This window comes from Vipera ursinii, assembly GCF_947247035.1.
Source record: "Vipera ursinii genome assembly, chromosome: 2".
Taxonomy (NCBI): domain Eukaryota; kingdom Metazoa; phylum Chordata; class Lepidosauria; order Squamata; family Viperidae; genus Vipera; species Vipera ursinii.
The window spans coordinates 206,878,260-206,892,042 of NC_139513.1; positions in this window are offsets into that span (position 1 = coordinate 206,878,260).

Genomic DNA, 13,783 nt, shown 5'->3' on the forward strand with positions numbered 1-13,783 from the left:
GATGTTGATTTTTAAAGGACATCTGTTGCTTCTTGCAGGTCGGAAAGCTTTTGGAAAATCTGGGAGTGTTTCACAGAGAAAGCTTTGGGGGGGAAGGGCAAATGAAAAGCCTGATTGTCCACCACTGATCCCCATTTACTATTACCCGCCTTTTCTCCTTCCTAGATAGCGTTAGTTCCTTGGCATTTTCTCTCTCTCTATTTTCTTTCTACTGGATCCAATAAAAATGAAAATCAGTCTAAGAGTCACAGAAAAAGACCCGGATCCCAGAACTCCGGAGTGGTGCCATTAAATCAAGACTACCAACATTCACAAATGTTTTCAGGGCCTTCTTTCAGAAGATGCTTCCCAAAGACGGAAACAAGTCACGCATAAAAACAAACAATATAGAAAAATAACCTAGGCTGGGCTCAGAGATAAATATCACCTATCAGGATGCAACTAAATGGCAACATTTACAGTTAAATTTGTTAACAGCGTTGTTTGGACCAACAGCATTTTCAGCTTCTGAGATACCTGAGATAAATCCTTTAAAACTAAAACACCTACTTCTTTTTATACATATTTGTTATCAATAATTCAATTTGCTATGCACATGCTACAAAACGAGTGGAATAAAGAATTAGAAGTTCCTATGTTGCCTAGATCAGGGGCCCCTAACCTATGGCCACCGGGCCTGAGGAATAGCTGGCGAGCCCCCACTCACAATAGCACAGCCGTGTGGGCACTAGCGGCCCCATTTGCACATGCACGGGGACACTAGCACCGCCGCCGTCACACGGTGCGTGCAGTCCATTTGTGCATGCATGTGGGAGGCAGTGCACGTCCCATGGGTGCGCACAGAGCCTATTTGCACATGTGCATGCGCATGGGAGGGAGCGCACGCCATGGGCACATGCGGCCTACTTGCGCATATACATGTATGCTACCACCGCCATCGTGCACTGGCCCATTTGCGCATGCGTGGGCAGAGCCACACGGGCACACAGTTCCCCGCTGTTCCCTTCCGGGCCACCAAGCTGAAAAGGTTGGGGAACTTCTGGCCTAGACAATGGGAGAGTATCTTAACCTCTATAGCAAGAGTGTCAATGGACCTCAAATTACGACTTACGTGGAGAGACCTGGCCCATAGAATCGCCAAGAGTTGGATATGACTGACCAGATAACGTCATCATCACCATCATAACAAAGAAATAATATTTAGAATTAATTAGACTTAGTTACATTTATATAAAAAAGCAATGTCCAAGACATCATTTTGGGGGGAGATGTAATAAAGATAATGCTTCTTTAAAATATGTTTTTACAATGTTCTATACTTAACATGTTTTGGGAGAAAGCAGTACAAATATGTCTGTGGAAAAAAAACTAACATTTTCAAAGGATATCATTGTGCTGAACTATATACCATGGAACCTAACGCTGTAAATGGCTTCTTTGTGCCCTTACTGTGGTTAAAAGGCTGATTTTGCAACATTGCAAAGATAAATGTATATAGGTAGTCCTGACTTCAATGGAGCTTGCCCATTATAGTCATATGTTGTGGGGTCATAAAACAGTCATGTAATTCAGAGGTCACCAACCTTTTCATGCTGGCAGCCCGGAGGGAAAGGGAGCAGCTGGGACATTTGCACGTGTGAGCACGCGCACACACACACCCCAACATAGGTTGGGGAGCCCTGATGTAACTGACATGATTTCATAACTTTTTTTGCCACACTTGTTAAGTGAATGTGGCAGCTATGAAGCAAACTGTGGTGGTTAAGCTGCGGTCATTAAGTGAACACCACAGTGGATAACTAAACCAATGACTGCCTGTGGGTGCAGCTTTGCTAAAAACTGGAAGTGCCGGTTTTCAAAACCCATCATAAAACACGGACACATGATTGTGGGATGCTGCAAAAGGCCGTTCATGCAGCCATGTTGCTGAGCACCTGAAGTTTGGTCATGTGACTGTGGAGGGGGGGGGCTCAACTGTTGCAACTTTGAATTTCAGCTGCAAGTCCTCTTTTTCAGGCTGCTCATCATTTTGAAGCGACCGGTCATAAGTCGTCTACCTGCATGGCCCCATTCACTCAGTAGATTAAAGACCTATTACACTTGCCACCTATCAGCATATTGTCTATAGACATATGTTTTCTAAGGAAAGTATAATGAAATATGGAGCTCATTTGTTGTAGTGTATGCCCTTAAAGCATACACGGAGATGTCAGCACAGCAGGGGGCTGGACAGCTCCAGGCTATAACCGCTTTGGTGGGAAAGCCTGAATAGAGCGAGTCGTTGACAGCCCCAGGGCATGGTCAGCTCTGGCGGGAAGCCAGGGTTTAAATCCATTGGCCACCTGCACTGGCGGGAAGCCCAGGTTTAAATCTATTGGTCACCATTCACCTGGGCAGGTATAAAGAGACGCCAGGTAACCCCTTCGCTCCAGCTTTATTTCTGACTCAATAAAGAAATACTACCCAGCTCAAGTGTCCGTCTCTCCGTTCAACCACGCGACATTGCATTTGTACAAAATGCAATTAAGTTAAACAGAATAGTCATATAATGATGGTTTGAGCAAGGTGGCCATTCCCTCATTTCCAGAGCTCTAAACCTGCTAGAGCAGGGGTTCCCAACCCCCGGTCTGTGGACTAATACCAAGTCACAGCATGCCAGCAACCGGGCCGCACAAACAAGCAAAACTCCATCTGCAAGATGCAGGCAGCACACAAAACCACGCACCCTCCAGTCCGCGGAAAAACCTCTCTCCACAGAACCAGTCCCTGGTGGGGACCTCTGTGCTAGAGAGTGCTAATGTGTGGTCTCCTCACGAGAAGCCAATATCCGGAGCACTTGTGGGAGATCTCCCATCTTCTCTTTGTCCAGAGAGATTCAAAGAGCTGCTCTGTTCACTGGCTCTTCATTCTTTGCTGTGTTCGTTGACTCTGCTTTTCATGAAGCAATCTTCAGTCCACCAGGCCTTCTGCTAGAAGACGGCATCTATAATTTCCCATGCATAAGAACTGTCCATGCTTCCTTTGTAACGGCTAAAAAGGAAGCAATTTAAGAACTTGCCACAATCCAAATTTTCCAAATTTTAATCAAGTATAAAAATAAATTAGATGAAGATGAAGATGGATTTTAAACTCATAAATAGATGTCGATAGGTTGCACAAACACCCGTCAAATAAACAAAATCAAACCACCACTCAGTGCTTCAGGAGCAGTAATTCAGACCCAGGACTGAATCACATGCAGGGAGCGGTGCATCATCCTTGTAAGAATAAACACGGGGCTAAGTTACTTAAGGCAGGCCTTTTCAACCTTTTCACCCATTCTACAGCTTTTAGGATATGGCAACATCCAAGTACCACCAGTCGCCTAGCAAGGTGTCAAAAACTTGATGACAAAAAAAAAATGAAGTACAGGCAGTCCTCGACTTACAACAGTTCACTTAGTGACTGTTTGAAGTTACAATGGCACTGAAAAAAGTGCCCCCCAAGCCACAGTCGAGCAAGACACCTGCCTGCCTGCCTGGCAACGCTCTTCCTCCTGTCCGAGGTTTTCATTGTTGTGAGCATTTCTGTTGAGGATTAGCAGCGGGGGTGGGGTGGGGGGTGTTTGCTTTTTTATTCCCCCCATCTGCTGGGTGGTTGCAGCAGCTTTTGGTCACTTCACATGACCCTGGGACACTGTGGCCATCATAAATATGAATCAGTTCCCAAGCATCTGAATGTAAATCACAAGACCCTGGAAATGCTTCAACATTCCAGCTGATCGGCACTTCTTCTGGGCTCAGAAGTGCCAGGATCAGCGCTGAGCTCCAGCTGGAGCCTGGCGCTGATCCTGGCGCTTCCGATGAGCCCTGACAGCCCCAAAGAAGCACTGATCCTGGCGCTTCCGATGAGCCCTGACAGCCCTGCAGCTCCAGCCGTCTCTCGCTCAGGCTTGTGCGGTGCTGCCACCAGTTCAGCTCATTCCCCTTCCCTGCTACCACTTTTCTAGGATGGTCACGTACCATCTGCCAGGTGCCAATGTACCACAGGTGATACCCATACCACTGGTTGAAAAGCCCTGACTAAAGGGTAGACAATGTGTTTAGAGTGCATATTTTAAGACAGGCATTGTTGAGAGTTTGGAAGAAGTATAGACATAAGCTAGATTGCAAGATACCATTGTGGGCAATTCCAAAACACGCAATAGAAAATATACATGCTGGTTTCAAACATGATGTGACTACGTATAAGGAGATTTTAAGTTTGGAAAGAAATGTCTGGTGTCTGAAACCATATAGCCTCTTGCGAGATGAGAAGATTGTTCAAACTTGGTTTCAATATATTCAGTTACGGGCCAGGTGGAAAGAAGATCAGAAAATTGGTTTTACAATGACTGATGAAAATTTGATAAAGCAAATTAGAAATCAGGGTCCAGCACATATCAAACGGATATATCTTGCATTGATAGAAATTGACTCAGAAACAGAACTTGTTAAAGATTGTATGATTAAATGGGCCCAAAATATCCAAGAAGTTATTACAATGGACACGTGGGAAAGGATTTGGGTGAGGAACGTAAAATTCACACAAGCTCAAAATCTAAGAGAGAATTTTTATAAAATGTTTTATAGATGGCATTTAGATCCTAAAAAGCTTGCAAGTATGTATCCGAATTATCAGCCTAAATGTTGGAGGTGCGGTGACGAAGACGCAACATATTTTCACATATGGTGGACTTGTAAAAAGGTTAAGGCTTTTTGGATAAAAATCTGGTGGAATATGCAGAAGATTTTTAAGCAAAGGATAAAGTTTTGTCTGCAACTTTTTTTGTTGGGAATAATTACAGATGCTACAGTTGTGGACACTAAGTTGATGTTGAATTTAATTACGGCAGCAAGACTCTTAATAGGTCAGTATTGGAAGAAGGAGGAACTGCCGACTATAGAAGAATGGACTTTAAAGGTTTCTGACCTGGCAGAGATGGCAAAGATCTCAACTTATTTGAAAGATCATTCGCAAGAACGCTATATTATGGAGTGGAGAAAATGGATTGAGTATATCCAGAACAAATATGGGACTAAGAAGTTTCATGTAGCATTTGAATAAATCTTCCTTTCTTTTTTTCTGTTTTTTTTATATATATATTCTATATTAATAGTGTTTGTAGTTATCCTATATGAGCTAGAGAGCGATAGATTTTAGAGTTTATGGTTATTAGCATATGGTTGTTTATGATTTTTTTTGTTTTTTATACCTTGTACTTAGCTCTGGGAAGTCGGGAGGGGGTGGGGAGGGGGGGAGGGGTAAGGAGGGAGGGATAGGGTTGGGGTAGGGGGGACTGTTAAAGATAAAATGTATGATAAAAGTTTTCAATAAAAAGAAAAAAGAAAAGAAAAGCCCTGACTAAAGGCACTTCTCCATACCACCTCTCAGTCATGGGCCAGCCAAATTTATTATTTTTAAAAAATTTATTATGATTTTTTCATAGAATAAAAGACAAATCAGAAAAAAGAAAAGAAGGAAGGAGGGAGGGAGGGAGGGAAGGAAGGAAGGAAGGAAGGAAGGAAGGAAGGAAGGAAGGAAGGAAGGAAGAAGGAAGAAAGAAAGAAAGAAAGAAGAAAGAAAGAAAGAAAGAAAGAAAGAAAGAAAGAAAGAAAGAAAGAAAGAAAGAAAGAAAGAAAGAGAAAACAAAGTTAAGAAATGTGAAAGCAACATTAGGGGCTCAACAGATACAGCATTTCCTGGGGCATCTTCACACCATAATTAAGATACAAATGGGGAAGAAAGGCCCCCTTGCTCTTCATTTGCCCTTTACTCAAAAAGCAACAATATTAATTTATGAATCTTTTTAAAAAATCGCAAGGAAATAAGAAAAGGAATAATTCTCAGGTTGCTAAGGTAACAGTGACATGCCTCCCATTGTGACATGCCTCCCATTGCTACTTCATTTATTAACCAGAGGCCTTTTGTGAGTTCTGAGACGGCTGCATTTCTTTACTGTTTTGTTGCTGGCACTCATATTTGCTCTATTTTTGGTGAAGAAATGTTTGTATTCAGAGGAGATATTACAATGGCAAACAGTTGATACAGCTTTGAAAGGCTCTACGAAAAATATAGAAGCCATAATCCCCAACTACCCCTTAAACTTAAAAAAAAAATTCCTGTTCCCAGTTAGAAAAGTGAGCTTGTTGGGAAGGCAGTGGGTAAGGTAGAGAGAAAAATATAAAATCTAAGGCACTTGAGGCAATATTCACTGAATCTGATACTCCTCTCCTGGAATGTTTTGTGTGTGCCTGTGCACACCTTTTGTGTTATATTGCTTGGTTGGATAGCTTTGTTGGTGAATTTTCTCCTGATTTGTATTAGGACCAATGAGCATTTCCTGGACCACTTCTTGGAGGAAAAGAAAGACAAACCCTAACATTCAGAGATGTAAGTACAATATTTTAATGTCCTGTGCATGTCATGGTATGTGTGAACATCTATCCTCTTACAAAAGAGAGACTTCCATTTGAGGAGTTATCAGGTACCGAGCCAGTGATAGATAAAATGGAAGAAAAGGGGTTGAATTTTCCCATTAGCATTTAGAACCATGAACTAAGCAACAGAAGTTGGCAGCTCAATTGGCTATTATTGTATAATGGCTGTCCTCTGCCAGAATGTAAACAATATCAATCAAGTGATTTGAAATTGCTCAATCCATTCTCTCTTACTGCAGTGGTAACATGAATAGTAAGAACATTCTTCCTACAGACATTGCTTACTTGCAGCAAAATCAACAAAATCTTGTGTTTCGTGGAAAAATGTCACTGATTAATTAAATAAGACTAAGTGGATGATTCTGCATAAATATTTATTTTTTTATTTTAATTCCATTTATATCCCGCCCTTCTCCGAAGACTCAGGGCGGCTTACAAGCTTAGCAGTAGCCTTCATTCTATGTATATGCCTGCTTATTAGGGCTTTCACACACCCCCGCAAGCGGCATTATTGCAAAGTCAGCTTAATTGCCCCCAACAATCTGGGTCCTCATTTTACCTACCTCGGAAGGATGGAAGGCTGAGTCAACCTTGAGCCTGGTGGGATGCGAACCTGCACTAATTGCAGGCAGCTGGTGTTACTTAAGGAGGCATTAGCCCACTGCTCCACCAAGGCTCTAGAATAAGGGAGTTGCTCCTTCTAGGCAGCCAAAAATCAATCAAATTCTAGATGGCAGCAAAGAATTAGCATTTCTTCATAGTCATCTAGCCATCACATTGAGATTTGCAGCCCAGATATGACATTGAGAAAGTTGCCACCTCTTCTTTTTTTAAAAAAAAAAAGTTTTACAATACATTTTGACTTTAATCCCCCCTCCCCCACCCCTATCCAACCCTCCCTATCCCTCTCCCCCATTCCCTCCTCCCCCCCCCCCCGACTTCCCAGAGCTAAATACAGGGTATAAAATCGAAAAACAAACGTAAACACCCCTATGTTACCAACAATAAACTATAAATTCTATCTCCCTCTAGCTCACATAAAATGAATACAAACAATATTAATATTACAAATAAAGTAAAAAAGAAAAAAAGGAAAACAGAAAAAGAACTTTACTCAGAATAAATTTTCTTAATCCCAGTCCTTATTCATATTAATTTCAAAAAAAAAAGAAAAGAAAAAAAACTTTCACCTGCATTCTCCCACCTTTCTCTAATTTCCAAACAAATTCTCAGTTATGCACCAAAAGCGCCTATCTCTGTTAACCTAATAATCTCCGACCAAACTAAACTATGATCAAAAATAGTTCTTGCATGTATCACGCCAAATGTCTCTCAGTTCCTAATCATCCTTGAGTTCAAATAAAAAGAGTATAAAAAGAAGGTTTAGGCAGTCTCTAAGACAACTTATTGTTAATTAGGAGCTTGCGTACCCATTCTTAGTTCAACACATACTTTAAGTCCATAACCCTAATATACTTTTCTAGCAAGCAAATAACATCAATCTTAAATTGTGTAAAATATTTTAAAAAAACTTTCTTTCTCCTCTATAATAATTTTACTCCATTGACATTCTAATTTAAAAATTTAATCAGCAATCTTAACGCCCCAAAACTTTTGGAGCACATCTGTCATGACCCCCAAAACTTCTTTAGACTGGTCCCCTCCCCCATCTTCACTATAAGCACGCTTTGGAGATTCCATAACTTTCTGCTGGTCTTGCTCTTGCTCTCGTCTCGCTCTTCTTAGGGCGGCACGCGTCATTTTCTGGCCTCCTGCAGCATCCGATGAGACTGTGACTTGATCCCCTCCAACACCATTGTCCTCTGTCTGTCTATCTGCAACATCTTGAAGCTTTCCCACTCCGTATCCTTTTGCAGCTTCCAAAAATGATAGGGGGGTTGCTTTTAACACATTACTATAAAAATCACGTGCCTGAGCCACAGTAACCAAACGATATCTTTTAGCTTCGTGCGTCGCCACCAATCCAACTGGAATCTCCCATCTAAACTTAATATCACGTTTCTTAAGTTCCTGTACTAGAAATGCCACCTCTTCTTGTATCAAAACAGATTGCAGCTTTTTCCCCCTGAATCATTAAATGACAATGAGGTATGAAATTTTGGAAGGTGGGAGGTGGCATTTCAGTCCAGAACTAACAATACTATTTAAAAGTCCTCGTGTATTTATTTCACCTGGTCACTTGTTAAATCCAATCCCATTTCACAACAGCAAGCCTGGGTCACAAATAAAGTTCAAAGGTCCATAAAAACAAGCCACTAGCAGTCACAAAAGGCATAATAATACATATATGGAATGGCAACCCGGGTAACCCCAACACTTCCCATCACAATTGTAGCATAAGAATCCATCTCATATATCGGGTGTCAAACTGCCGGCCCACAGGCCAGATGCATCACGTGGAAGCCCCGCCCACCCCAGTTCCAGCAAGGGGAAAAAAGTCACGATACGTTGCAACACATTACGTGACGCAGCGAGTTTGACACCCCTGTCATACATCATTAATAAGTCACTATTCCAAAAGGATAGATCCTAGCAAAGCAAGTTCTTAAAACGAAATGAAATTTTATTTCCTCTGAAATAAAATGATTGAATCAAACCCCCCAGTGCTTGCAACTGACATGAACTCAGTTACTGACGGCATTAACTGCTGTAGAAGAAACGGTGTTTTGGAGCAGAGAGTAGAAAGGATAAATTGGAGAATGTTTGCCTGAGAGAAACAGAGGTTCTTTAATAAACTGCAATACACAAGCTGCCCGTGAAAGGTTGAGATAGTTCAGGGTGCTCTTAGCCTGTCCAAGATGACATTGCTAAAACCTCCCTTTCTCCTCGTCTGCTTCAGGCTAGAACGGCTTCGGATCCTCATACAAAACAGGAATGCCAATGTGGGAGCCCCAGAAGAGGGGAACAACTGCAAACTAGACCGACGGCCAGCCACTTCTTCAGGTCCTGCCGCTGAAGGCGGCCAGCGCATGGGAAGCTCCCAGAGGTCACCAGCGAGAGGCCTTGAGAAATCGCCAACAAGATCCAGGGCGTTTCACTTTTGTCGAGCAAACAGGGACAATTCTATCAGCGACGGGGAAAAAGTTAGAACATTCTGGACCTGCTGCAGCAATTGTAAAATCAGTCCCCAGGGTTTCAAACCACCGGCAGAGAAGCAGCAAACCAAGCCGTGTTCCAAAAGTGAACGGATGGAAAATTATTCCAAACAAGCCCATAACTCGTTCGCGATTAGCCTCGCCACAGAGAGCACAAATACGAAGCGATCTGATACCACAAGTAAGGGGAGCCTAAGTTGTAAGGGGGAAAGCGAGGAGTAGGTAAAGGGAGGCCAAGCCATAAGGGGGAGAGCAGGCAGCTGAACCCAAAGCTCATTTGGAAAAATCAAGCCAATGCTAAGTTTTATTTTTTTTATTTTTATTTTAATTCCATTTATATCCCGCCCTTCTCCGAAGACTCAGGGCGGCTTACAAGCTTAGCAGTAGCCTTCATTCTATGTATATGCCTGCTTATTAGGGCTTTCGCCCCCCCCAAGCGGCATTATTACAAAGTCAGCTTAATTGCCCCCAACAATCTGGGTCCTCATTTTACCTTCCTCGGAAGGATGGAAGGCTGAGTCAACCTTGAGCCTGGTGGGATGCGAACCTGCACTAATTGCAGGCAGCTGGTGTTACTTAAGGAGGCATTAGCCCACTGCTCCACCAAGGCTCTTTTCCCAATTTCTAATGGCTTGAGGAATTGGAATGTTAGGGACCCTCTCTGAGAACGGGGTGGGTGGCACATCACTAGCCAGAGAGTTAGCAGATGTTGAGGCAGGGATAAAAACAGGCCCACTGCATGGTTATATTGTCTTGGGGCATCCTTGGTGCTCTGGACATCACCAGCACTGACGATGTTACCTAGTTTGGGTAATGAAACATTTATTTATTATTTATTTATTAATTCGGTTTATATACCGCCGTACTCCCAAAGGACTCAGGGCGGTTTACAAGGCAAAATTTAAAAACAAAAATTAAAATCACAATTTAAAAACATTAAAACCCCTCAGTCCAGACCAGATAGCTCAAAGAGCCAGGTTTTTAGGTCCCGGCGAAATGAACGAAGGTCGGGGGCAGTCCGGAGTTCCGTTGGCAGTTGATTCCATAGGGCAGGCGCACCCACAGAGAACGCCCTCCCCCTGGGGATCGCCCGTTGGCAATCCTTGACTAGCGGTACCCTGAGGAGGCCCTCCCTGTGGGAGCGCACAGGACGATGGGAAATTGACGCTGGCAGCAGGTGCTCCCTTAGATAATCCGGGCCCATGCCATTTAGGGCTTTATAGGTCATCACCAGCACCTTGAATCTCACCCGGAGGGCAACTGGAAGCCAATGCAGCTTGCGGAGAAGAGGTGTTACATGGGAGTATCAGGAGACTCCCATCACAACTCGCGCAGCTGCATTCTGCACCAGCTGAAGCCTCCGAGTGGTCCTCAGGGGGCAGCCCCATGTAGAGAGCATTGCAGTACAAGAAAACATCTACAAGAAAGCGCAGAGAGCACCAAGGACCTTTCATTTCAACCTTGCATGACAGATATTCTCCTCCATCAGTATATTGTCTTCTTTAAAAAAAAAGTTAGCGTCTACCAGAATGTCTATGGAGATTCTCAGTCATGCAGGTCATGGTTGTCCCAAAGATGCTTTTTCGAGAGGCAACTGGACTTTCTTGTTTTTTTTCTTCGAAGATGTTTCGCTTCTTATCCAAGAAGCTTCTTCGTCTCTGACTGGATTGATATTGGAAGGATTGATATTCCTTGCAGACCGCTGGTCACTTGCATTCTTTTAGAGAGTCGTTGAGGCCACTTGGAGGTTTATCTGTGTCCTTGGGATCACCTGAGTAGTGCAAATGGGTGTGGAGCCTTCTTGGAACTGCTGAAAGGACTGTGTGGTAGACTGGAGAAAGATGATGTCGTATCCCCTCCCCCTGTTGAGAGACGGCTGTTCAATTTTGACACAGATGGCCTCTTTGACCCCTCTTTCAAACCGGAAGTCCTCTCTGTCCAAAATGTGGACTTTTGCTGTCTTCAAAAGAGTGGCCTTTGTCGTTTAAATGCAGATGGACTGCTGAATCTTGTCCTGATGGGTTTGTTCTCCTATGTTGTGCCATGCGTTTATGAAGTGGTGGCTTGGTTTCCCCAATGTACAGATCTGCACATGTTTCACTGCATTGTACTGCATATATCACATTGCTCAGTTTGTGTGTGGGTGTTTTATCCTTGGGGTGGACAAGCTTCTGCCTTAGTGTATTCATGGGTTCAAAGTGTGTATGAACCTTGTATTGGCTGGAGATCCTCCCGAGCTTTTCAGATAATTCCTGAAGTGTATGGAACGACAACATTGCTTCGTTTATTGTTCTGTTATGGAGGAGCTCCCGGTGGGTCTTTTTTGGGATTTGAAGAAGGCCTGTTGGGATAGCCACATGTTCCGAAGGCTTCCTTGATGTGTTTCAGTTTTTTTTTTCTTTCCCATCTTTGCTGGTAGGCAAGCCTTCAGCTCAGTGGTGTAGGGCTCTGATAATTCCCATTTTGTGCTCCAGTGGGTGTGTGTGTGTGTGAGAATCAAAGTGCAAATACTGATATGTAATATTTACATCAAAATTAAATATTGAGGGACAATGCCATTAACAAGCCATAATACTATCCTCTACCCTGGAGAAGCCACTGCATGCATATGTGAACTCCCCCAAATCCACAAAGAGGAAACTCCACTCAGACCAATTGTCAGCAGCATCAACATTGTCATCTACAACATGGCAAAACATCTAAATCACCTTACTAGCTCCTCTAGTTGGCAACACCACCATCACATCAGCACTTCACCAGCACAGTTTGGAAACTAAAACTGGACCCGGATGAAACCATGGTTTCCTATGATGTGACTTCCCTCTTCACCTGCATTCCAACAACTGAAGCTGTTGCAATGAAGAAACAACTGCTACAAGGCAGCACCTTAGGTGACAGAACCAATCTCAGCCCAGACCGCATATGTGTCGTGCTGCATCTCTGCCTGACCTCTACCTATTTTAAATACAATGTAGGTTTCTACAGACAAAAACACAGCTGTGCCATGGGTTCACCTGTGTCCAATCTCTATATGGAAGAGGTAGAAATCAACGCCCTAAATTCCTTGAGAGGATTCCACCCGTTCACCAGCATAGGTGCGTGGACGATACCTGGGTCAAAAATCAAAACAAGAAATTGGAAGCGTTCACCAAACCTACCAACTGTGTAGACAGATACATCAAATCCATGCGGGAAGATGTTAAAGAAAATAGTCTAGCCTTCCTGGACTGTGCAGTACACATTAAGGAAGACAGAAGCCTTAACACTGAAGTTTTCAGAAAACCTACACACAGAGACCAATATTTACATTGTGATTCTCACCACCCACTGGACCACAAAATGGGAGTTATCAGGACCCTACACCACTGAGCTGAAGGCCTGCCTACCAGCAAAGATGGGAAAGAAAAAGAACTAAAACATATCAAGGAAGCCCTCAGAATGTGTCGCTATCCCAACTGGGCCTTCATCAAATCGTAATGACCAGCTGTCTGCAAGGAATATAAACCCTTCCATTCCCCACCATCCAGACAGAGCTGAAGAAGCTTCTTGGATGAAAAGTGAAATGTCTTTAAAGAAAAACAAAAAAGTCCAGTTGCCTCTTGAAAAAGCACCTTTGGGTGTCTACCAGAAGTTAACCAACTTCTCCCAATGTCATAGCGAAACAAATGGCATAACCATTTAAAGAGAGGAAGGGTAAGAACATGTCTTGATGAGAAGGCTAAGTTTTTATTTTTCAAATGCCACCATTTCCTTGCTGAGACATTGCCCCAGTCTCTTGGTGCATCTTTCCCACAGTTTCAACAGTAGACACCGTGGATTCCACATGCCTGTCCTTCGTATCGGCTGAATCGGAGCCACCCAACAACATGTTGGATGTGGAAGCCATTATGACCCTCATGGAATATGCCCACAGGCACAACAAGGTATAACTTCTGTATTGCTCCTGAAGGAAGCAACCAAGAGACATCTTTCATTTAGCATTTGAATAAGTAGTGGATTTATATGATGTATAATTAGCTTGTAGTTATTTTATTAAGAGTTAAAGTGCGGTATAGGTATCATTTGAAAAAGGATGCCAACCTTGATCAATGGCAGAAGGGTATTAACAAATTTATTTGGGCGGGGGGAAAAACAAGAGTTAAATTTAAGATTTTACAAGATGCTAGGGAAAAAGGGGGACTCAAGGCGCCGAATTTGAAATTGTATTAT